Source organism: Callithrix jacchus, chromosome 1, assembly GCF_049354715.1.
Source record: "Callithrix jacchus isolate 240 chromosome 1, calJac240_pri, whole genome shotgun sequence".
NCBI lineage: Eukaryota > Metazoa > Chordata > Mammalia > Primates > Cebidae > Callithrix > Callithrix jacchus.
The window spans coordinates 116470170-116496184 of record NC_133502.1 but is presented as its reverse complement, the minus strand read 5'-3'; the positions used below and the strand labels follow the sequence as shown (position 1 = coordinate 116496184).

The following is a 26015-nucleotide window of genomic DNA, read 5'->3' as shown; positions in this document are numbered from 1 at the left end:
TAGCCCTGTGGAGTCCCCCAGTTATAGCACCTTGTAACTTCCTTGGCCCAAGATGCATGACCATCTTCTGGGGCCCCCCTATGCTGGTTTAATCATGCTTATCAGCATCATGGCACATGCTCACTGTCTACATGTCCCTACTGACCACCATAGGACATGGGGGACTGCCGGGATTAGTGGTCCCTCCTGGCATTTCCCTGAAACCTAGGCCAGTGAGGCTTGGGCGATGGGTACCAATATTCCCCAGCAAGAGTTCAATTAACATATGTCTGATTCTAAAACTGCCCTAGGAGGATAAACTCCTAGGGAGGCACCTCTAAGCACAACAATCCTAAAGAAGGCTGGAAGGCCACATGGCCAAGGCCAAAACAATGCCCTCAGGACTCAGGCCTCCTCTCCTACCCCACTCTCCATTATAGGAATATGGCCTAGGGTTGTGGGGCCTGTAATTAACTATTTGAGCCCTGGACCAAGTCTGACTATGGTATTCTAGATGGAGAAGTTTTGCCATACAGAGAGCTGATCCTAGGCAAGACAAATTGTATATTATTAGATTCTAGCACCATTCAGTTGGATTGGGAAATTTGTGGATGACAATAAACAGAATGTTCTATAGCCCCTTATTACCCATTGATAAGTCTCTAACTCCATTAGGACTTAATCTAGCACTGCAGACTAAGGGAACTGGCTCTGTGCATTTATACTGCAGAAGGTTCTCATAGGCATAAGCCAAAGGGCACCTGCAGGCATGAGTCACTGGGCTGCCACTGCTGGGCCAGGGCCAGAGCGCCAAAGCTGTGCCCCCCCGCCCCACAGTGCCATTGTTCACCATAGCCATGTGCATGTATTGGGCCCATCTCTGTGCCTTTTCCTCCTCCCTAAAACAGGCTGCAGGCTGCTTTCTCAATGCATGAGGAGCAGCCAGACTCCCTGCAGGCCCCTCCCTGTGGGCCCCTCCCTGCAGGCTGGATTGGGTTAGCTTGCCTGCTCTGCTCCCTGAGTGGCAGTGGCGCCTGTACCTTTCAAATGCTGGCAGCCACACTATTTGAAAGTGGGCCTCACAGCACGTGTGGTGCCCTGCTCGGGGGCTTAGTTCATGGTCAGGACTGCATGGCCAGCAAGCCAGCAGGCCTGGCATTCCTGGCTTAATGGGTCAGCTTGGGGCCAGCATGTTCCTGCTCTACTCTGCTCAGATGATGGGGAACACTGCAATATGCAGAGCCCCTGGGCCTGGCCTGTCACACCCTCTCTCCCTCATCCGTGTCCTCCCACATCTTAGGCAACTGGCCCAGAGAAGCAAAGTACAGCCAGAAAAGGAAGCTGATTTGGAGAAAGCTGAGTGATGTGCCTTTAAAATTTGGCTGGCCTGCACTATTTAGAGGCTGGGTGGAGCCTTATTGGTGACCATGCCTGCCTGACCCAGTCATGACCACTTGGAGTGTGCCCACCCAGCGCAGCCGCTGCTGTGTGCATGGCCCAGCACGGTCCTGGCCACTTGCTTTCTGCAGACAGCATCTACCCAGTCCCACCTCCACACTTCTGTATGTGGTCCCATGCAGGCCTGGCAGCCCTGTGCTGGGTGTTCTCCCCCAGCAGATTTAAGAGAAGTGACTAGGACAGACTCCAGCAAGCTAATGGGGTCCCAGGCACTCACCGCTCCAAAGTAACACAGTCTCCCACAACGTTTCTCCTGGCTGGCTCGCCACAGATATAACTGGGTGTCCCAGGTTCTTGGGCTCCCTCGCCCCAGGAATGGGAGAAAGGCCCTGGCCATGGTGAGCTTACCGGTTAAATAAATACCAGACCCAAACAGTTTTGCAGAGAGCAATTTATTAGTCAGAGAGAGAGAAAGATAGAGAGAGAACTCCCATGCTGTTGTGGGAAGGGATCTCAGAGAGGGAAATCTGCTCAGGTAAGGTGCAGTGGAGTTTTAAGTTTGAAATTATTTCTGCCCCATTTATGTTTTTGTCCAGTGAGAGGAGTTTTTTTCAAACTTCCTCTGGAGTGATCTTCGACTCTATGCTGGATTGGCTGCTTGGCCCACAATTAAAGCTTCCTCCCCCAGAGCTTTTGATGGGCTTTCTAAACACAGGAAGTTCACCTGGAATTTTACCTAGCCTGAGCATGGGAAAGTTAGACAAAGAACTCTAGGTTCCTGGAGGGGGAGGTGGTTGGAGACATGGCACTGGAATGTTCTTGCCTTTGAAACCATGCCACTTGTGGACTTGGGAAGTGAAGTTAACACAGTCCCTCAGGATGATCCCTTTTATTTCATAATTTTTATAGATGCTTTCAAGTTTTTTGATAATTCAATTATAATTTTGATTATTTGAATTCAATTCCATAGGAAATTGAGCTAGAGAGATAGAGTTTTGTGAACAACAAAACTATGCATATGCCTATACACCATTTTTATGTAGCCAATTGAAAACTAAGATTGCATTTACGGTAAGGTTTCTCACAGTCATACTTTTTTTTTACTTAGACATATTATAAACAACAGAAGAATAAAGTGTTTAGAATCAAGATCAGGGATGAAAGTTTATCATCAGTTGTTAGGGGCTAGTATAAATGATAATAATTGTTAAAACAATCTGGGAGAGAAGTGAAGATCTAATCCAAGGTCAGGGCCATAAGGATGGAGGGAAGGAATGGATACAATAATAACACAAGATTTTATTCCCATAATCTAGAGAACTAAGTGACTACAGTTCTCTAAGAATAGGTAAATAAAATAAAAATATAAAGTGGGTACAAATTAAGTGATTTGTGGAACTGGGCAAATATTCCAAGGTGTAATGAAGTGTGTGGGCAGTCTGTTTGAGTCTCAGCCCTAATAATTATTAGCTGTGTGAATTCAGGCAAATAACTTTATCTCTTTGAGGATCATTTCTGTCATTTTCAAAATGGTGATGATATTAATATCTCCCATATGAGGTTGTGGAGTAACTATATTAAGATATTAGAAGCATATGATACATTATAAGTGTTTAATCAATGTTATCTATTGTTAGTGTTCACTGAGCTAGAGAACAGAAAATCAGATTAGTAGAATAAAATAAGGATAATTGGATATTTTCACAAGTTGAATCAAGGGTGTCTTTGGGACATTCATGTAAAAATGTTTGATTTGGGGGCTATACATTTGGGATTTATCAGGAGTAGGTTATTATTCAAGCCATGGCTTTGTATTGAGCCATTATGAGAGATGTTCTAGCATGAAAAGGGCAAAATGTTAAAGATGAAGTCCTGAGAAAAAATATGAGATACATATGATCAATAATTAAGAAGGCATAAACAGAGTTATAGAAAGAAATCAAGAGAAAAGTAGCATCATGGAAGTCAGGAGATAAGTTTTAAAATGGTACCCGTATTCAGTAGAACCAAATATTAGATGGATGATATTGATGAAATAAATTTATCTGCATTTGGAATTGTCAGTATGAAGGTCACTGACAATTTCAGACACATCAGTATCAGTAGAAAGACTCTAATTTACAAGGTGTGATGAAAAGTTTTGGAAATAGAGGTATTGAAATTAAACTACTTTTTGAGATAACATGACTCAGCAGAAAATGGAGAGCATAATAACTGTATAGGCTGCAAAGACTATGAGAGCTTTGTTTCCTTTGTTTTTCTTTCTCATTTAAGATGAGATATTTGAGCTTTCTTTAAAGCTGCCTTCAGTGGAATCATTTTCTAGATATTAAAGTTGCAGGTTAACAAAACAGCTTTTTGCATGTAAGATAAATGACATATTTTCTAAGAAAATAAATATTGTTGCTCCCTCAAATATTAATAGTCAATTCCCATGAAAAACTTTTCTTATTTAAACCATCCATTAAATGTAAAGTGAATGTGTGTTAGTTTCTTAATTAGCTCATCTCAGTGCAATAAAGAAATACTCAAGACTGGGTAATTTATAAATAAAAGAGGTTTAATTAGTTCATAGTTTCACAATATACAGAAGCATGACTGGGGAGGCCTCTGGGAACTTTTACTCTTGGCAGAAAGCAAAGCTGGAGCGGGCATCTTCATATGATTGAAATGGGGGGAAGGGCACGGAGAGGTGCTGCACACCTCTGAATGACCAGGTCTCATACTTACTCACTCTTGCTGCAACATCACCAAGGGGAATGGTGTTAAACTATGGGAAACCACCCCCATCATAATCACCTCCCACCAGGCCCCACCTCCAACACTGCAGATTATGATTGAATATAAGATTTGGGTGGTGACAAAAATCCAAGCCATGTCAGTTTTTATTTTAAATATTTTTTTGTGGGGCACGGTGGCTCACTCTTGAAATCTCTGCATTTTGGGAGGCTGAAGCGGAAGGACTCACATACCTCCAGTCCCAGCTACTTCAAGGAGACTGAGGTGGGAGAAACTTAAGCCTGAGACTTTGAGGCTGGAGTGAACCATGATTGGGCCACTCCACTCACTTTGAGCAACAGAGCAAGGTCCTATCTAAAAATAAATAAATAGATAAATAATAAAAAGTATTTGTGCTGTTTGTAGAATCCTGGCAAAGTGTGTGTGCGCGCACACCCTGTTGCTATTCAATTTGATATCTAAGTGGTCAGTTCTCATTTTATGGTGGGCTACCATCTGAGTGTGAAGCTGAAATGCTGATAAACTTGGTGCTCAATAAGCAAATGGGCTTTAGAATGTTTATCCAGTCTTGGCAGTCAAAAATATCAGGGAATCAAGCATGTGTGTAACACGCTGATGCCCATTTACCTGTCAACAAGCCACTATTTGTGTGTCATAGATGTTAAGGAGAAAGGGATCCAAATAGGGCTGAGAAAGCAGAGGTTCCACTAGTTTATGTAAACTGTCAGGCCTAACCTGTCCTGGCTTTTATTAAAATAATTAATAAATTCATATCTTTCTTTGAAACACCTAATACTGCATTTATTTGGGAGATAAGCAGTGTGAGTATCAGTGGGTATACTGCCAGATACCAATGTTGAATACGTCTAAGAGTGAAGCTTATTTTAGACCTACAGGCCAGTGGGAACTGAAATGATCATTGGTCAGGTATTTTCCACCTCATTATTTAGATAGTCACTTACGTCCTGCTAAGTTTTAAACACAAACAAATGAAGATATAGGCTTTCTGCTTCCTGAACTGGGGCCAAAGTTAGTTGTCGGAAGCATGCTATCTTGCTGGTATTTATTCCTTATCTTCTGCCTAATTTTATATTAAGTAAATTGTTATTAATCAGGAAACCATTTAAGGAAATTTCATTAATAAGGAATTAAAGCTATCATATTTGGACACCATAAAATTTGGGATGAGGGAAATGGACTGTAAGATTGGTCTGGAGTTGTTAAGAGCAGGATGGTGAGGCTGAAGGAAGGCTGAAATGATGAGGGTGTGGAGAGGTAGACCCAGGGTCAATCTGGATAGGGAACTAAGAAGAGCCAGAAATTAAAGACTTAAATGTAAAACCTAAAACCATAAAAATCCCAGAAGATAACCGAGGCAATACCATTTCGGACATAGGCATGGGGAAATATTTCATGAGAAGTTGCCAAAAGCAATTGCAACAAAAGTAAAAATCAACAAATGGGATCTGATTAAACTAAAGAGCTTCTTCACAGCAAAAGGAATTATCAATAGATAGATGACTTACAGAATGGGGGAAAATTTTTGCTAACTATTCCTTTGACAAAAGTGTAATATCCAGCATCTATAAGGAACTTAAAAAAATTTACAAGAAAAAAAATTAAAGCCACAGTGAGATATTATCTCATACCAGTCAAAATGGCTATTACTAAGAAGTCAAAAATAATACATGCTGGCAAGATTGTGGAGAAAAAAGTAATGCTTATATACTGTTGGTGGGAGTGCAAATTAGTTCAACCACTGTGGAAGACAGTATGGAAACTCCTCAAAGAACTGAAAACAAAAAATAACATCGACCCAGCAATGCTATTACTAGGTATATACTCAAAGGAATATGAATTGTTCTATTGTAAAGACACATGCATGTGTATGTTCATTGCAGTACTATTTATAATAGCAAAGACATGGAATTAACCTAAATGACCATCAATAATAGACTAGATAAAGAAAATGTGCTACATATATATCATGGAATACTATGTAGCCATAAAAAAGAACAAAATCATGTCCTTTGTAGGGACTTGAATGGAGCTTGACACCATTATCTCTAGAAAACTAATGTAGGAACAGAAAGCCAAATCCTGCATTTTCTCACTTATAACTGGGAGCTAAATGATGAGAACACATGAACACATAGAAGGGAACAACATACACTGGGGCCTATTGGAGGGTGGAGGTTGAGATGAGAGAGAGGATCAGGAAAAAATAACTAATAGGTATTAGGCTTAATACTCAGGTCATGAAATAATCCTCACAACAAATGCCCATGACACATGTTTACCTATGTAACAAACCTGCACATGTACCCATGAACTTAAAAGTTCTTTTTTTAAAGGGGAAAAAAAAAAGTAAAGCCAGGAGTTGAGATAGAATGCAAGGAGAAGAAAGAGTAAAAGACAGCAATTTTTGTGGAACAAACAATTTAGAGGTTAAAGAATCGGAGGTTATTGTAAGAAAGATAGAATTTCAGTTTGATAAATGTAATTTTAGCTTTATGTGTGAATTGAAGGCAATTGTTGCATTATTATATTTATGATTTCTATAAGGAGTTCATAACAGGCATTTTATATGTCTCTTCAGTATGTGCATATTTTATTAAATAATTATGTACATTTCATATCTGTTACAGAATTCTTTTGTTTACGAAGCCTAAAATATTTTGAAGAGAAGCGTACATTCTGTCTTCTCAATTTTTCTTATAATTTTAGACCTTTATAACCCTCAGAAACCCTCTCTTTTATATAATTTATTTGGCAATTAGAGAAGAAAACATACTTTGTAAATTTTCATTTTTTCCCAAAATTGCATGTCTCCTTAATTGCTAGTGTTTGTAAAATATTGCATACTCAGCTCTAGTGTTCTAAGAATTAAAATCGGTGGCTATGGGATAGGATTTATTTTGTGACTTAGATGCTCATGGAAGTTTTGAAAATGATTAGTATGAATGAAGAAGGATAAATTGTTTTCTAAATTTGTAATAACAGATCTTATGTAAGTAGCGACTTTAAAGATAGACAACACTTTTTTACACAACAAATGTGTTCCTGTGTGTGTTTGCATCTGTGTGTGTGAGAGAGAATCTGTTATTCACTTCTTTTTGTGAAAGCTAAAAGCAAAGTATGAAATGCCAAAAAATCAAAACAATACAACACAGAAGAAATAAAACAAAAAGAAACAGCAGGAAAGCCAACTTCTAAGAGCAGAGAGAGAGAAAAGAAAAATCCAAGCTCTTCTCGGAGTAAACTGTATAACATCTGGCAGTAATCCAACCTGCTTAAGACTTGTTTTCCTAACCCTAAAGTGGGGAGGGTGCTGTAAACTCTATCCATCTCTAAATTAAATGCATTCTATAAATATTGATAAAATGATTTTTATAATAAATCTAATAACTTGTGAAACATCTTCCAGAAAGAATAAGAGGATTCATATGCAAAAGTTTCAAATACTATTGTTATTAAATGTTACCTTATTTCTGGAAAATAAATGGCTGGTTTAGGAAAAAGGACTGGTTTGGGAAAATGTGAAGTTTGTAGCACAAAAAGTTCAAAATTATATTCAGGTTTTACAAATTCCATATTTGTTAATGGTAATATAGAAACACAGAAGATGTTCAAGAACAGAGCAATTAACATAGAGGCTCACATTAAGCGTCATTTAAAATCTTGCTTAAAGGCTGGGCACAGTGACTCAAGCTTGTAATCCCAGCACTTTTGGAAACTGAAGCAGGCAGACCAGGCAACATGGAGAAACCTGTCTCCACAAAAAATACAAAAAAAAAAAAAAAAAAAAAAAAATTGTGACTCACACCTATACTCCTAGCTACTTGAGAGGCTGAGGTGGGAGGATTAGCTGAGGCTGGGAGGCTGAGGCTGCAGTGAGCTGTTGTATCATTGCATTCCAGTCTGGTGCAGAGTGAGACCTGGTGTCAAAAATTTTTTTAATAAAATTAAAATTCTAATATATTATAAAGAGATGTTTGATAATGTTGGATGCTGATATAGATATTCAGAATGGAATGTCATTTTTCTTTTAAACTCCCCAATACAATCCTATATATTTATATAAATACATATATATGTATATGTGTATATATACGTGGATGTATAACTTTTTGGCTTATTTTCAAGGAAACATTGATTCTAAGATTTCCTGAGGCATGTTGGGGGAGAGTTACGAAGGGCAGAATTCTTTATAAATGGCTACTTTTAAAATTTTCAGTTCTGTGCTTTGATGATTTGTAAAATTATCTTTCCTGTTCTTTCCTTCTAGCATTCCTTTCCATTTAGTAGTATATGTAATTTCTAGACACGGCTAGCATATTAGTGTAGGTGGAGTGAAAGGCTCTCAGTCACATTGCCTGTATTTCATTTCCAGCTCTACCAATTTACAGACCAAGAGGCTTTGAGCAAGTGACTGAAATTCTTTTTGCCTCAGGTTTCCCATCTAAAAGAGAGAGAGAGAGAGAGGAAATCAACAGTAAGTCCCTTCTACCACATTAGGTTGCTCTGAAGATTAATATGATATATATAAAGCACCTGGCAAATATTAACTGCTCAATAAATGTCATTTGGCTTAGGTTCTGAAAAAGTCAGCAGAAAAGTATAGCAGTACCTTGCACTTTTTTAAGCATTATTCATGAAAGGCCTGTAAAAATATTAGATTTCAATTTCTACTAGTCCTAAGCAAGAATTGCAGTATTTTCCTTTGAAAACCTTAAGTTATTTATAAGTCAGTCAATGGATATTTTGGCAGTGATCATTTCAAGCATGGGTAAGTAGGACTGTGACTCTTCAATTAATATATGGACATGAGTAGATCTTGCCCTTGCTAAGTAGTCACAATACCAAAGTTCTACTGTATTTTGAATACACACAGAAAAGAATCAGATTGCTGAATTAAAAATTTAGTAGAGGAAATAAGGTAGATCCATGAAAAAATCAAAAAGATAGATGATGGAATGTGTGTTAATATTAGAATAAACCTATGAGTAAAATAGAAATTTTAAACGTATGGCTTTCTGAACTAGGTGAAATTAGAGCATGGTTTAGAAAGAGTAACATTGGAGAACAGGTAGCAAGTGAAGAGTCAAGGAAGAAAGAAATGTTGAAAATGTAGGTGTATGTAGGAAAGGGGTCAGATGTGGATAATCACAGTGAACCCTAAAAGTTCAGTCCTTTATTGTCAGTATTGACTTAAATGTGACATAACTATCAGAAAATGTGAATTAAAGCTATCTCTTATTTTTCCTTTCAGGGAAATCTTGAGGAGTTTGATACTTTTCATCCTCCAGCCATAAAATCATCTTGGCTGTACATTGGTAAGTCTCACTCATTCTAATTTTTCTTTTTAATGCTCATTTTAATACAGTCTTTGTCTTGGTTATCATGTACAACTAGCATGATTCAAAAGATGTCAACATCATAGCTCAGCTAATTATAGAATAATTATTTTTTTAAAAATGGCCAGGCACAGTGGCTCAAACCTGTAATCCCAGCACTTTGGGAGCCCTAGGTGGGCAGATCACAAAGTCGGGATATTGGGACCATCCTGGCCAACATGGAGAAACCCTGTCTCTACTAAAACTACAAAAAAATTAGGTGGGCATGGTGGCACATACCTGTAGTCCCAGCTCTTAGGGAGGCTGAGGCGGAAGAATTGCTTGAACGCAGGAGGCAGAGATTGCAGTGAGCTGAGATCGTGCCACTGTACTGCAGCCTGGGTAGCAGTGCGACACTCTGTCTCAAAAAAAAAATTTATAATATCATGATTTTACTTTTGTTTTTAATTACTCTAGTAATAGGAGTGCTATTAAAACTTGTAGATATAAAATTAAAATTATACACCGGAATGCAAAGTAGTATTTTTAATTTTAAAATTGTGTTAGTATTACTTATAGCTAATTTTTAAAATATTATATATATTGACACCTTGGCCCACAAGCAATAGTTGAGTGAGCATCCATGAAGAGATCTGAAGTCATAATTTTAAAAAAGCTAATAAATTATACTTATTATATAAATGTTATGTCATAAAACCAAATATGTAGCTTTTATGCTTCAATGCATTATTCCTCTGTTACCAGTAAATAGCATTAGTATTTCTTGGTATCATGTTTCTGAGCAACACTCATCCCCATTTGCCAACTCTCTCTCTCTCTCTCTCTCTCTCTCTCTCTCTCTCTCTCTCTTTCTCTCTCTGTCTTTTACAGGTACATACACAGAAACACACTCATGCACACATACACTTACATAATCCTTAAAATATTTATCACATCCAGGCTACTATTAGTTAATTTAACTTTCCCAATTCATGTGAACTACAGACTCAGCAGCACTTCTATGCCCTCACTTTCTGATCAGTGGGAGGTTTTGATAGAACACTTCATCAGTTAAAAATGTTCAATCTGCATTCAAGGTAATGTACATTGCTATAAAATCACATGAATTTACTGCTATCTTTACAGATAAATAATAGTAAAAAAATATAAACTGCATACAATTGAAATGTAAGAAGATATAACAAAAACAGTTATGTTCAGAAATTAGTTAAAATTAAATTTTGGGAATACCAATCCTAAAAATCCTCTGATTTTCATCAAATTCCAGAAATTCTATTGGACATGCAAAAACTATTCAAAAACACTAATTCTAAGCATTAGATTGAATATATTGCACGTTACAAGGCAGCCAGTGTGTTTTTATGTTTATATATACAAATAGGCTTGTAAACGTGGCTAATGTGGAAAAAATTCGCTGGATCAAGAGTTTGAGGAGACTTAGAAGAATCCTCAGGGATCTGATCTGAATATTCATGCTATGGAAAGTTTAGGGAGTGAATTTCAGGGAGGTAGTTATAGAGAATCAAAGAGCCAAATAATAGGGATGAATACCTTGTGTCCCATAGAATATCTCCAAAGATACCTTTGCAACCTTTTCAAGTTGCCATCTGCTGACACACGCACATTTATGATTACTGTATTGTAGAATCCCTTAGCCATAGATAAGTTTACTATTTTTTTTCTCAGTAGTGTCTTTAGTTTTGGGCTATCAGATGTTATACTGTGAGAAGAAAAGAGGAAAATTAAAGGCTATAGTAAGAAACTATTTAACCCAAGTTGTTTCTGCAGTTGTAAACCAACAATTCTATAAAATAGTTGTTTTTCACAGTGTATCAGATAATTTCCTTTGACTGTTGAGTATTAATTGAGATCTCCCATTCCTACTCCTTCCAATAGTAGCTCACATTTAATCAACTCTTAATTCAAATCCAAAATCAGGCAGGCAGGATATTAAGTGACAAATTTAAGACATTCTAGACTAGCCGGCCTTCATTACATTTTTAATATAAAAGCATTCCTAATTCCTGATTCCATTTATTTGGGACTTCTCATTCAAAACCTAATACTGCTAAACCAGTTCAAAATCTATTTAAACGTTCTGTTATCCAGGGACCAATTCACCATTTCTTGTCTTCCAAAAAAATGCATAGCTTTCTGAAATACAGATACATTGTGTCTACATTATTTCTTTGATCTAGAAATCTAGTAGACTGTATCAAAAGAATTAGGCTTTGCTGGGAAAACTCTGTGTATCCTTAATGACATATCTGTATTAGGGTTCTCTAGAGGGACAGAACTAATGGGATATATATAAAAATTATATAAATATAAATTATATATTATAAATTATATATATATAATTTCTGTATATAACCTCATTTATATATATATACATATATATATATATATGTATATATGAGATTATATAAGTATTAATGTACTGATCACAACGTCCCACCATAGGCTGTCTGCAGGGTAGAGGAGGAGGAGAGCCAGTCTGAGTCTCATAACTGAAGAACTTGGAGTCTGATGTTTGAAGGCAGGAAGGCAGCATTGGAAAAAGATGTAGGTTGGGAGGCTAGGCCAGTCTTGCCTTTTCATATTTTTCTACCTCCTTTATATTCTCTGGCAGCTGATTAGATGGTACCCACCAGATTAAGGGTGGATCTGCCTTCCACAGCCGATTGACTCAAATGTTAATCTTCTTTGGCAACACCTTCACAGACACAACCAGGATCAATACTCTGCATCCTTCAATCCAATAGAGTTGACACTCATTATTAACCAACAAAGTATTGATTATGGCATTTTCACAGGTTACCCAGCTGTTAGATAATTCATTTATAGAGTATAAATTATTCATTATTCAAGTATAGAGAACATAGTGCCAGGTAGTAATTATTTTTTAAGACAAGCTAAATAATATGCACTATGACTCAGTGCATATTATTGATCCCCAAAAATATAGTTGAATTACAATAGGAGTTCAGGCATCTGGTAAATACAGCCAAGGTTCCTGGGACCCACCCACAAAACCACTTTTTCCTCCCAGGTCTCTGGGCCTGTGATGGGAAGGACTGCTGTGAAGACCTCTGACATGTCCTGGAGACATTTTCCTTATTGTCTTGGTGATTAGAATTTGACTCCTCATTAATTATGCAAATTTCTGCAGGCAGCTTGAATTTCTCCTCAGAAAATGGAATTTTCTTTTATGGTCTGCTTTCCTTATAAAACTGAATGCCTTTAACAACATCCAAGTCATCTCTTGAATGCTTTGCTGCTTAGAAATTTCTTCCACCAGATACCTTAAATCATCTCCCTCAAGTTCAAAGTTCTGCAAATCTCTAGGTCAGGGGCAAAATGCCACCAGTCTCTTTGCTAAGAAATAGCAAGAGTCATCTTTGCTCTCATTCTCAACAAGTTCTTCATCTCCATCAGAGACCACCTCAGCCTGGATTTCATTGTCCATATCATTATCAGCATTTTGGTCAAAGTCATTCAACGAGTCTCTAGGGAGTTCCAGACTTTCCTACATTTTCCTGTCTTCTTCCGAGCCCTCCAAACAGTTCCAGCCTCTGCCTGTCATCCAGTTCTAAAAATCACTTCCACATTTTGGGGTATCTTTTCAGCAGCACCCTACTCTAATGGTATTAATTTACTATATTAGCCCATTTTCAGGCTGCTGATAAAGAGATATCCAAGACTGAGCAATTTACAACAGAAAGAGGTTTAATGGACTTACAGTTCCATGTGACTGGGAGGGCCTCACAATCATGGCAGAAGGTGAAAGCCATGTCTCACATGGCAGCAGACAAGACAAGAGAGTTTGTGCAGGGAAATTTCATTTTTTTAAAACAATCAGATCTCCTGAGATTTATTCACTGTTACAAGAACAGCACAAGAAAGACCTGCCCTCACATTTCAATTGCCTCCAGCCAGGTACCTCTTAAAAAACATGGGAATTCAAGATGGGATTTGGGTGGGGACACAGCCAAACCATATCACCAATCAAGCAGCAGATAGGAAATATTACAGGAATAAGAAGAACTGTATTCCAATATATTTTTAAGCCATGTTTAAAATTCATCAGTGGAAACAAAATTCATTAGGGAAACCAAAATAATCACCCTCATCTAACGGAGAAAAAGGCAATTCATACCAAAGTAAGAGGTAATGCTGTCACATTTTAGGATTTAGTTCGGTGCCTTTTACTGGAAATTACAATCTGTATTATTTTATTTCATTAATAATTTTGCAGTTTCTATTATATATATGTGCATATATTTAAATATTTTTAGAAGCATTATATTATTTGCCATAACCATGACAAGTTCAATGCTCAAAACTTTTCAATAGACAATATCAGAGAGAATAAACTTATATGCCATATATTATCATAACAAATGCTTTCACATATATTGACTTAACATGTATGTTCTTCTCTTATCCTTTTATATTTTATAATACATGTGACATGCTTACACTTGACAAAATATTAATCATGTTTTAGTAGTTTTTTACAGAAACTTAGTATAACCAAAATATTGTTGGAAGGATGTACCTGTGCATCTCTCTATGATGGTAGGCCATGTTTGTGAACTAGGGAATCTTTGTTTTCCTGACAGCTTGGTAAAAGTCAAATTCTATCTACTCTCTTTCCCCCCAGCTTTAATAATGCCTGTGCTTTTATCTCAAACAACTATTTTGAACAACATGATGAAAAGTTCCCATTCATTCACTAAACATATATTTTAATTACTGGAAGAGGAAATTTTGGTTACCTACAGACATATGATACAATAAAATCATTCACATTTTATTTCACTTTATATTCATTTATAGTAGACATTTCCCCCCAAGTGTAAAATTTTCAGGAATCTGACTCTAATTCCTATCAATGGCCAGAGTGAACTGAATTAATAGAAGGAATTACCCCTTTTTATTTATTTTACCAAGGCCAGGTCTCTAGAGAAATGCTTCATTATTGCAGACAATACATTCTGTGGTTTGCTTACTGGCTTTAATGGGATGTTAAAATCGATTGGAGCTATCTCTCTGTCACTTGAGAAGCACTGTAGGTTTTGTGGTGTGTTGTAATTTTATATCTTTCTCACATCTTGTTTTTAAAAGACACTCACTAAGTCAAGTGTCTTACTTGCTTGTGAGACCACAACTTCCTTTTTCTGAGGAAATAATTCTTGTAAATGTATAATGTACCTGGAATCCAGGTCCCACCGTGATGGTTTTGTCAAAGTCATGGTAGGTAATATTGTCTACTGTGAAAACTACACAGAAACTGTGGGGAGGTTCAGATTTTGCTGTTTGCAATTGCTAACAGTGCTCCGCTATTGAGAAAACAATGCCCCCCATGTGATGGCAGGTTTATTACTGTAACTGTATTGTGACTTCTCCAGAGGATGAGCACAGACTGTGGGCTAAGATAAACAAAAATGATTTTTTGCCTACCATTATCTTTTTTGATTCACTCTATTAAAACAGTCGTTTCCATGACTTGAGAAACTTAGGCAGGCAACTTGACTTTTCTGGTAACTTTTAGATACTAAAAAAAAATGTTCACAATCATTTCAAATCTCTAAAACAATGTCAATTTATTTCCAGTCCCATGGTTATTTAATGTTGAGACCCCTCTTCTCTGCCAAGTTTGTACTATTTGTAGGCTAGTAGTCCAAGAAGGATGGAGTCATCATCTTCTTTCCCTCTCCTTGTTCAATCTTTGTACTATTTCTCCTCCTCCAGCTTGCCCAAGGCAATGTTTGGCTTCAAGGCATGGTGAGAGAAATATATGAGGAGTAGTCAAATTCTTAGTTAAACAGCATTGGCTTGGTCTGGTCATTATTTAAAGTCGGCACTTTCTCATCAGTACATTTGTTTACTGAGATATATTACAGCACCATTGGTTATGCAAGTGGTGAACTCTGCTGAGATCCATTGCTTAACCCTTCTTTAGCCCTGAGTTAACTCTAGTTTTAATTTCTTTCTTTCTTTCTTTTTTTGAGATAGAGTGTTGCTCTATCGCCACACTGGAGTGCAGTGGTGTGATCTGGGCTCACTGTAACTTCTACCTCCCAGGTTTTTAAGTGATTCTCCTGCCTCAGCCACCTCCCAAGTAGCTGGGACTATAGCTGCGTGCCACCATGCCCAGCTAATTTTTGTATTTTTAGTAGAGACATGATTTTACCCTGTTGGGCAGGATGGTCTCAATCTCTTGACCTCATGATCCGCGTGCCTCAGCATCCCAAAGTGCTAGAATTACAGGTGTGAGCCACCTGTAAAGTTTCTCTTTCTTGAGACCTGTTCTTGCCTGCCTGCTCTTCCTTTTGTTAGGATCTTTTCTTGCCCTTTATGTTTCTTAAGTGGTGAGGTTAAAATGTTCCGCGAACTGTAGCACAGGTGTTTATTTAATCATCCACATGGTTTCCTCCGAGTCTTTCTATCTTCACTTGGGATGAATAGGTTACACCTCAAATTTCTTTAAAGTCAGTGGGAGTGGCACAGCTCCCTCGAAGGAAATCATCTTTAAATATTGTCTAATTTCTTATTTTCTAAAAGTGGGTGAGGGATTTAAAGGTTATCTAATTTTTTAAAAGTTTCTCAGATTTATCTAAATTTGTATCTTATTTGAAATGTGCTTAGCCAAACACCCATTCTAAATCTCTTTTATATGTACCAAGAGAGTCGAAAGAAATGTGAATTCTCCTGTGATGAAAGTTGGCAAGATCTGGTAAAACCAGCTCAAATCTGGCTGTCAAATGGTTTGTATTATGGTTATGTATGTGTATATATATTTTTATAATTATCATTCTCAGGAAAAATTGCTTAAAATCATTAAATTTCTTGAAGGATTTGGACAAAAGTGGAAATGTGTAAGTTCAGAAATGAAACACTTGAGACTAGTGAATTAGGACATCTGACTACAGTGTTGAATATAACACAGCATGTCATCTTTTCCTTAAGTATCGCATTATAAGAGTTAATTATACAATTACTATAAAAGTGTCAAGCCTGTCACAAAAGACTTATATAATATGGGCTTCCATTTTCTCAAGACACCAGGCATTCACACTGAGCAAGAAAACACAATAAACAACAAATAAAAATTCTTTTCAGGGGAAAATTGCCTTCCTGGTTCAGAAGCAGCTAGAATTTATAAGTCTCTATTTATATAATAGTGTGCAAACTTACTCTAGAATAATTTAAATGCATTAATTAAAATACTAATACTGTAACTAACAATTTTTAAAATGCTTGCCATATTCAAATTATACAATATTAAAACATTTGTTATCTTACATTAAATACATCTTATGACAGTGGCAAAGCAAATATGATTTTCACATGACATTTGGAAATATATCTAAAAATGATTGAAAATATATCAAGTGTTAATATAAAAATATAGGAAGTATCATGATTGGAAATAGACAATAAACTATTTTGTTAAAATCAGAATAATTAGAACATATCAATTAAAACTGTCATTGTGAAAAACATGTATTTGAAGTGATTCATAATCATTATATTGCAAACCACTGAAGTCATTTTGAAGCATAAGACAAAAGCAATATTTTTCATAACAAACACTGGCATATCTACCATGATTGTGAAGAATGTTTTACCTCTATTAAGTGAAGTTTATTTTTTCCCAAAGCTTTTTTTTTAGGACTTAACACCTCTGTAGCATTTTTACTTAGGCCCTAAATTGTAATTCAGTATATAATTGAATGTCAGAGGCTAATAAGAAAGCAAACTTAGCACTTAAAAAATAAGAATAAGAAAATAAAATTCTCATACTTCTGTAGTAACTCTCACACTTTATTAGAAAAAAAATGTGTTCTATTTGACATCTGACAAAATACATGAGAGATCATGATCATGTGGAGAAAATCAAAGAAAAAAAAGAAGTGAATACAAAGGTTTGAGGAATATTTGACGGTACAGATGCAGAAGTTAGTTTTATTTAGAGAAAACATACAGAACTTTACTTTCTCAAGTGCACGGAAGAAATTATGTGCAGAATTGATTTTTACTTTCACAAAAGGTTGGACAGGAGTTTCTTGCTTTTCAGTTTATAATACCCCATTCGGGTACACGTGTGTCTGTGGCGTGGCTGGAGAGGCTGACTTTCCTTTCTCAGTGGAAGCACTGAGTTCTCCTTTATTGGAAAAGTTTGTAGATAAATTGTTGTCTATTAATTTATGATTGGCTATCCTCTTAAAATGATTAATTCTAATTTGCTTAGTCATAACAGAGATACATTTATGTATATACACACATATATATGTATAGTGATTTACAGAAATCTAATTAAGTTTTGCTTGTGATCAGTGTGTCAAAAATCTTCCATTTGAGAATTTGTAGTATATATATTAAAATAGGTAAAAATACCATTTTAATTTTATTTTACATTTTAACACTTGGACAAAGAATATAAGCATCTAGTACAATATTTTCTGAGGCAGAAGACAATTCTATTTAAAGACAGGTTTATATAAAGCCAGTAGAAGATGTTGTGGAAGCATAGAAATACTGAGGCATAAAATGTGCTAAAGGAACAGCCTAATTATAACCATATAATTCAATGGACTATCTGCTCTATAATGTTGAATTATTGAGAACAGGAAAACAATTAATGGAAGAAATCATTTTTAAAACGGGAATTCAGCATTTTGACTCTCCTTTATAGCACTTTATTCATTCCAGTGGCCAAAATAAAACTTAGTCAATATAAATTTTAACTGCTATCCAATCTACGTAAACTACAATAAATTAGTTAAATGATTTTTCTCTATAGTTTACAGTGAAATATCCACTATGTAAAAGTTGTGTAGGTTGTTTTTTACTCTGCACTACAAGTGTCTTTCGGCCTTATTTTTTTTCCAGGTATTTGTTAAAATGTAATGCTATTACTTTCCATGGCAAAAACTGCAACTGCTTTTGTAACAACCTAATACTAATATTCCTGTTAGGTCGTATCTGAATATGAAAGGGAAAGTGATTGTCTATTGCTTTCATTCAACAAACATGTATTCATTGCTTACTATGTGTGCCAATAAATTAGAATGCTATATATGAGAGCAGTGTATCAGAACTAAGAGATATGATACCCAAACTGCCTTATGCCAGAGGGGTTATCATCAAATGTAACAAGGAAGGAAATTCAGATTTCCAAGTTTGGTTAATCCTATGACAAATGTCATGGAGGATTCAGGAAACATCCTTCTCGTATGTAATTCTGCTTTCCTTGGATTTCTGTTCTTGTGTTTATTTCCCCACAGTCACAAGGTGACTGCAAGATGACTGCCACAAAGGCACTGATTCTTCTCATACCTTCAGAAATGTCCAGGCAGGCTCTCTTAAGTGCCAGTGACCACATTTGGAAAGCAGCATTACAAGATCAAGCATCTCACATTTCCATATTCTATAATGGAAGGCAGATCTATTAGAAGGGAATGCAAGTGTATATATGTGGGCGTGGGTTGGCTGTTGATGAGCAACCAGAAATGTTTGATATAGGCGATCTTCACAATTTATTATAATTTTTTGGCAGAGCTAGCTGAGGTTTTCTTTTGGAACAACAACAAAAAAAAAAAAATGAATTTTTTGTAGCTGGAGGCATGGGCAAGGGGGTGTCCGTAGGCAGTAACTCCCCCTTGGGTGGGTTGAGGGCCAGGGCTGAGCCTTTGGTGTGTCTCCCTTTCCCTGGGCTCCCCTGCACAGTGGCCTGCCTTCTAGGCTCTGAGGCAGCCACAGGAGGGGCAGGCTAGGAGGGGCTGCTGCAGCTGTTCACTTAGGCAAGATGTCAGAAGACTCGGACACCAGCTCCTTATCATGAGTCTTGATCTTCTCCACAACCACGATCCTGGTGGAGCTGGTGCAGCTTTAGGAGCTGAAGCAGCTTTAGGAAGACCACCTGCATAGCTACTGGTGGTCTTCGTATAAATACCCATGTTCCGCATCCCAGACTCCAGCTGGCTCTCCTTGTCCTCCAGCAGCTTCCTGTAGGTGGCGATCTCGATGTCCAGGTCCAGCTTGACGTTTATCAGCTCCTGGTACTCACACAGCTGCTGCACCATGTCCTGCTTGGCCCGCTGCAGGGTGGCCTCCAGCTCCGACAGCTTGGTGTTGGCATGCTTAATTTAATGTCCAGCTCCCCATGCTACTTAGCATCTGCAGTGGCAGCCTCCAGGGAAGCCTTTTGGCCTTTGAGGCCCTCAGTCTCAGCCTGGAGCCGGCTGCTGTTTCAGTTCATCCAGGAGATCTGTCTTTGCATGCCGCAGGTCATCCCCGTGCTTCCCAGCCAGCGTCTGTAACTCCTCATCCTTGATCTGGTGCATGCTCTCAGCCTCAGCCCAGGTGCTGTTAGTGATCTCCTTGTACTGTGCCTTGACCTCAGTGATGATGCTGTCCATGTTCATGGAGCAGCTGTTTTTGATGGACAGCACCACAGATGTGTCTGAGATCTGAGACTGCAGCTCCCAGGTCTCCTCCTCATACAGCTACCTGAGGAAGTTGATCTCGTCTGTCAGCCTTTCCAGGTGAGACTCTAGCTCTACCTTGTTCATGTAAGACTCATCCACATCCTTCTTGATGAGGATAAATTCATTCTCCATCTCCTTACGCTTATGGATCTCATCCTCATACTTGTTCTTGAAGTTCCTCCCCAGCCCCTGCATGTTTCCAAGCTCCACCTCCAGCTTCAGCTTCTCCTGGCCAGAGTCTCCAGCTGCCACCTGAGGTTGCTGATGTAGTTCTCAATCATGTTGGCCATGTTGATTTAGAAACTAAAAGATATAAATTAGAAACTTAAAAAACGGCTCCATGTTGCTTGGAGCCGTCTTATGCTGTTGCAGGAGTCTCCACTTGGTCTTCAGCATTGTGTTCTGCTGTTTCAGGAACCATACCTGGTCGATGAAGGCGACAAATTTGTTGTTGAGGGTCTTGATCTGCTCCTTCTCCTGGGTGCGTGTAGCCTGGATGTTGGGTTCCACCTCCAGGTTAAGGAGGCTCAGCAGGCTCTGGTTGACCATGATGGCAGTGACGTTTCCCATACTGCTGGCCCTATCATAGTCTCTGCCCAGGCCACCCTGGAAGCTCCTACAGCCCACTTGGGAGAAGCTCAAGGAGCTGATGTGGGCACTGGGCCCACTGGTGTAGGAGTGCCTGCTGAAGGCCCAGGGGCCAGAGGCGGACACCTTGTAGAACTTCTGGGTCACCCTGATGGACATGGTGGAGGCAGGCAGGCTAAACCAGGCAGAGATTCTAGAAGGAGTGAAGAAACTGCTTCTTGGTCCAATTGTTGCGTTTTTACCAAGTTTAGAACCATGTTGGTGTGTATAAGCCTAGCAAGTTTCACAGAGAAGGTAATGCTTACCATGCAGAGGATGAGTAAGAGGTTTCAGATAAAGCAAGGGATTCATAAGTGAGCAGTGATGATTAGAAGTATAGGATTTTCTAATCATATTCATGTAAGTGACTAGCATCTATTTCTAAGAATATTCTAGTGGCATAATAAATGTGAAGCAGCATTGATATGCATTTAAACTAGGGGAGGGTATTGTGTCACGTCAAATTGTTGGTTCATTCTAAGCACAGAAAAAACAATGTCCAAATAAAATAGTAACATTCTGTTTTGAATACTGTTTGATTATAAAATGGTTCCTCTTTCAATGTAAAAGATAGTAGTCTTATTATTAATAAATATTTAACTTCTTAATGACAAAAGGAAGATTGTTAAGAACTTTAATCTTTCTTCAACATCTGAAGCTGAGTTATACATAACAAGAGTTAAAAATCATTGTGCCAAACATTGTAATAAACCATTTATATACATAAATCTTTATATGAATTAACTCACAATGCCACTAAGAAAGCACTATAATTTTTCTCATTCTACAGATTTGAAATTTGAAGTGCAAAATAGGATGTATCAGAAGTTGGCATTTTCTCTTTTTTTAGTTTTTTTAGTTTCTAATTTATATCTTTTAGTTTCTAAATCAAATCTTACCTCTTAGAAAATCTTACTGAGCCCGGGCGTGGTGGCTCACGCCTGTAATCCCAGCACTCTGGGAGGCCAAGGCGGGTGGATCACAAGGTCAAGAGATCGAGACCATCCCGGTCAACATGGTGAAACACCATCTCTACTAATAATACAAAAATTAGCTGGGCATGGTGGCGTGTGTCTGTAATCCCAGCTACTCAGGAGCTCAGGAGGCTGAGGCAGGAGAATTGCCTGAACCCAGGAGGCAGAGGTTGAGGTGAGCCGAGATCGCACCATTGCACTCCAGCCTGGGTAACAAGAGCGAAACTCCGTCTCAAAAAAAAAAAAAAAAAAAAAAAAAAAAAAAGAAAGAAAGAAAAGAAAACCTTACTAAGAAATATTTAAATAAAATTAGTCTTACAGGTTAACTGCATTCAAATAGCATTTCCTTAAGGGATAAAATTTAGTACTTCAAAAGTTGGTATAAAAATTTTTTATCAAAAAATACCCTTAAAGTATTGTGCATATTGGCAATGTGTTTATTAGAAATGTATTTCTTAAATAAATCATTTTAGCAGAGTAATGGTATATTTGAGAATACGTTTTTTTTAAAGCTTAAAATATAAAAATCTTATCTGCTACTTATATCACATGATAAACATGAAATGTACAAGGGAATACAGATGTAGGCAGTTAAGAAAGCTCTGACACTGGCAGGTACACTGAGACCATCTACCGGTATCTGGTGACTTATTCTTTCAGATTTCTTGGAATATACAAAAGAGATAGAAAATCAAAATCTTTAAATTCCAGGAAATTTTTTCCTTTCCTTTTATTTTGTCTTCCTCCCCTTCCTCCTCCTGTTTCTCTCCCTTTCCTGCTCTTCCCATCCCTCCCCTCATATTCTTTCTCTTTCTCTTCTGATTCTGGTTCTTTTGTGTTACATATTTGTGGATTCATAACCTAATAATCTGGTAATGAATTTGCTATTCAAAAGTAGAGTCAGGAAAAGATAATACATAAAACCTAACTTATGCTATTAATTAAAATTCGGCTCCTACTTCTCACCATTCGGTCTAAATGAACTAAAGACTTAAACCTGAAAATAAGCAATCTTGTTTTGAGGAACATGAAAAATAAAATCTCTACATAATTAAGATGTGGAGTATTCTAAGTCAAGCTTTGTTTACATAAGGTATAAGCCATGAAGGCAAAGATTAATACATGTTATACCAATAAAAATAGAAGCTTCTGTTTATAAAACATCTTTATAGCCATAAAGAAAATAAAGCCAAAACATTAAGTATATGCACCAAATATGACTTAACGAACAAAAAACCTACAAAAAGGACTCCCAAACATTGACAAACAAAAAGAGAAAATAAATGGACAAAGAAATGAACAGGAATTTTACAAGTGAATAGCTTATACCTTTATGAAAATATGCTAGCAATAAGATAAATGCAAATTAAACACAATAAGAAATACTTGATGCCTAACAGATGGACAAAACTAAAAACATCTGGCATATTACCACTTGTTAGTAAACATGTATGTATGATTGGGAACTTTATTCACATTACTGGTGGGAATGCAGATTGGAACAGTTTGGGAAACAACTTGTTATTTTCTTATGAGACTAGATGTGTTTCACGGCTGTCCTAAAGAAATGCTTACAAATGTACAATAGGAAGGCATGGTGGCTTACTCCTGTATTCCCATCACTTTGGGAGGCCAAGGCAGGAGGATCTCTTGGGCTCAGGAGTTTGAGAACAGCCTGGGAAGCATACTGAGACCCTGTCTCTACAAAAAAAGTAAAAAAATTTGCCAGCATGGTGGTGCATGCCTGTTGTCCCTGCTACTCGGGAGGCCAAGGTAGGAAGATGGGTTCAGCCCAGGAGAATGAGGTTGCAGTGAGCCACCATCATGCTACTATACTCCAACCTGGGTGACAGAGCAAGATTCTGTCTCAAACAACACCATTGGAGTCATTTCCTGTAATATTTCTAGTAGCATTATTTGCTGCGGAAATACAGACAAACTTGGAAATAGTCTCCAAATTTCTCCACTTTAAAATTCCAATTTTTGTTTAATAATTAATAAGTACCCTATAAAGACATGTTTTAAGACTAGATACTATGTTTTCTCTACTTTCCCCATAGTTTTATCTTTCTTTTATGATTTACAGACTACATCATTTTATCTATATTTCTCAGCATACTGCAATAAGAAAGAATTGCTCGTGCGCTCTCTCTCTCTCTCTCTCTCTCTCTCTCATCTCCCTGGACACATGGATAGCTACTTTATTCAAGCAGTTATAAGTCACTACTGTAAATTTGTTACTATGAACAAGTGGATTTTAAAATAAAACAATGTCATTAGCAAATTTTTTAAAACAAGCCTTTTCCTGATATTTGCTAAAATGAGGAAAATAACAAATGTACATATACAAATCTCCCAAAATTGCATACATATTTGGGGAGATCACATTAGGCCTTTACCAACTACATATGCTTTAATTCAGATTGATAGCCAGTATATTTCCAGGTTCTGAGGGACAAAGACCAATATATGGTCGTTGAAGGTGGTTGTAGTCTGGTGCCCACCTCAGGAGAAGTCAATTCAAGTGTATTGTTATGTAAGCAGGATGTGGTATCAGTCAACTGGTAATTAGAGAGAGAGGCTTATGAGACACACAGTACAGACTCTTAAGATCAGGAGAGCAGTACTTCTCAATGTGATCCTGAAATGAATGTTTCAAAATGACCTTGTAGTATCTAATGTTATAAAACCTGCCTAGTTTCTAAATCCTATCAGCAGAGAAATAAATTTCTTAAGATATTGTAATAATGGTGGCAGCTGCTGGCTGATATCGTGGTAACCATACCTCTTCCTCTTCTTTCTACTACTAGTCTTCGTTCTCATTCTTTTCCTTTTCATAATATATCAGAAGTACCTGGTTTTGTGTTAAAGGCTTTGCAAGTACACAATTTACATCTCACAGTCATTCCCATTTTAAAGTTGAGGCTGGGATTGACTTCATCTTCTTTAGTATCCTATAAAAAGCTAACTGCCTTTATATTTCTACTATGTCCTATACATCGTCAGAGTCAATTGTTAGTTGATTGCAACTTCATCTTTAATTGTTCCCAAAGGGTTTCTTTCAAAAGAGGCATAATTTGAATGTAAAGTATTTTCACATAGACACACTGACTTTGTGCTACTGTGGATGATTTTGCTCTACAGCCATGGTTTTCTTAACTACTTAAATATTTATCTAGTGTAATAACAATAATTATAAAATGTAAGTCAGCAACTGTTAGTGCACATATTTTTGTTGCTGAAAAATTCAATTAGAAGCATTGCTAGCTAAACCAATGAAAAGGCAGGTAACTCTGAAAAGGTTCAATTCTGAGTTATTGTTGCCCATAATCATTTCCCAAGCCATTAAGCCTATAAAATCCAATTGAAACTGAAAGCGATAAAAGTAAATTATAGAAAAGCTGCCCAGGTAGGTGGTGAGAGTTCCATACATGTGAGTAAGACACTTGTCTACAGAAATTACTTCAACTGAATTATCCATGATAGAACTACTCTAGTGGATGCTATGTGGCTATTACCATTTACAGATTCCACATCTTGAAGACATTTTAATTACTCAACCCCGAGTAATTCAGTGAGGTGAAGTGCTGAGGCAGTTTTTAACTGCCCCATAAAGTGGGTCAGCAAGTCTCTTCAATTTAAGGATAGAAGAAAAAGCACAGTTAAATATAGAAATAACTATGCACTGAATCACATCAAAGGTCTTTTGCTGCAATAGAGATTTATGCCAAAATAGGTCTATATCATATAATTTTAAAGGATAATTAAAAATATGTATTTGTTCCAAATCAAAGTGTTTCTATCCTTTCCTTGTTCTATTCTTATTTCATGTTTCATTTCTCATCTGTAAAGCCAGCTTCCTCTTATCATTTATGACTTGTTGAGGCTCTCTCTTTTCATTAAAGTAAAATATACTGAAACAGTGTAAATGTGTAAATAAAATATAATTTTGTAATGAAATGCATTATTTCTGGAGTGAATACAATTGTCTTTTGTGATCCCAAGTCGTTAGGAAAAAAGCATTTGAACACAGCAATAACTCTCAAAGTCAAAATGCACCTAGAATGCTTCATGGTCACTGGATCGTATATATGCAGTTAACAGTCCACTTAATAAAATGTGAAAAGTAAATGTAACATTTCTTCTTGGAAGAAAATGGAGAAGTGGAAAGAATATGGGCTTTGCAACCTAATTACCTGAATTGGAATTGCAGCTCAAATTACTTAGCCTCACTGAGCCTTATTTTCCTCATCTGTGAAGTGAGGAAAACATTATTTTCCTACTTTAAAGGACATTTCATCATCATTACTGATTGATGTCAGCAAATTGGGTTGTATTATATTCATGACTGAATTGTTATATAACTTTAAGCAAATGACTCTCTAGTCTTTTAACGTATCATTTTTGTAGTTGGCAACTGAACACGGATGATAGAAGAGCTG

General features: G+C 37.1%; 1 protein-coding gene and 1 pseudogene across 36 annotated transcripts in view; one reads left to right on the top strand and one right to left on the bottom strand.

Moving 5' to 3' along the window:
* Nucleotides 1-26015, top strand: part of PTPRD (protein tyrosine phosphatase receptor type D) — a 2336513-nt gene that overhangs the window by 604861 nt on the left and 1705637 nt on the right. For all 36 annotated transcript variants that reach the window (XM_078368970.1, XM_035293431.3, XM_078368938.1 and 33 more), the window contains exon 3: nt 9389-9452. The gene's annotated coding sequence lies outside the window, so the exon portion shown is untranslated. The remainder of the gene's footprint in view (nt 1-9388; nt 9453-26015) is intronic.
* Nucleotides 19223-20056, bottom strand: LOC118152320 (keratin, type II cytoskeletal 8 pseudogene; annotated as a pseudogene).